This window comes from Penaeus monodon, chromosome 27, assembly GCF_015228065.2.
Source record: "Penaeus monodon isolate SGIC_2016 chromosome 27, NSTDA_Pmon_1, whole genome shotgun sequence".
NCBI lineage: Eukaryota > Metazoa > Arthropoda > Malacostraca > Decapoda > Penaeidae > Penaeus > Penaeus monodon.
Window position 1 is genome coordinate 37317631 of NC_051412.1, and position 370 is coordinate 37318000.

Sequence of the window (370 nt, forward strand, 5' to 3'; positions counted from 1 at the left end):
GGAATATTATGGAAGATTAGATGGGATGTGGGTGGGAGAAGGATAATGAGGGAAGGAAGGGTGGGAGATAAAGCGGGTGAGTAGAGAGGAGGAAGATAAAGAGGCAACTCACCCCGAAGTTCGGAGTTGTCCGATTCGTCAAGTCTCTTTGGGAAAAAAAAACTAATAAAATGGTCTAGAAAGCAGTGCATTTCAATTAAGAAGCAAATAAAATATTGTACATACTTTTTAAAATGCAAAACATACGCAGACACAAGTATTAAGAAACAATATGACGAATCGGAGTGCTCCAGGGTCCGGTTGAGTTGCCAGTTTATCTTAACCCGAGACCGAACACGGTGCACACACCATGCTCCGTCCATGATTTTTT

At 41.9% G+C, this 370-nt stretch overlaps 1 protein-coding gene across 1 annotated transcript in view; it reads left to right on the top strand.

The window, feature by feature from the left end:
• The window catches only part of LOC119590835 (xanthine dehydrogenase/oxidase-like), a gene marked incomplete in the record, with an annotated part of 39062 nt that overhangs the window by 36470 nt on the left and 2222 nt on the right, over positions 1-370 (top strand).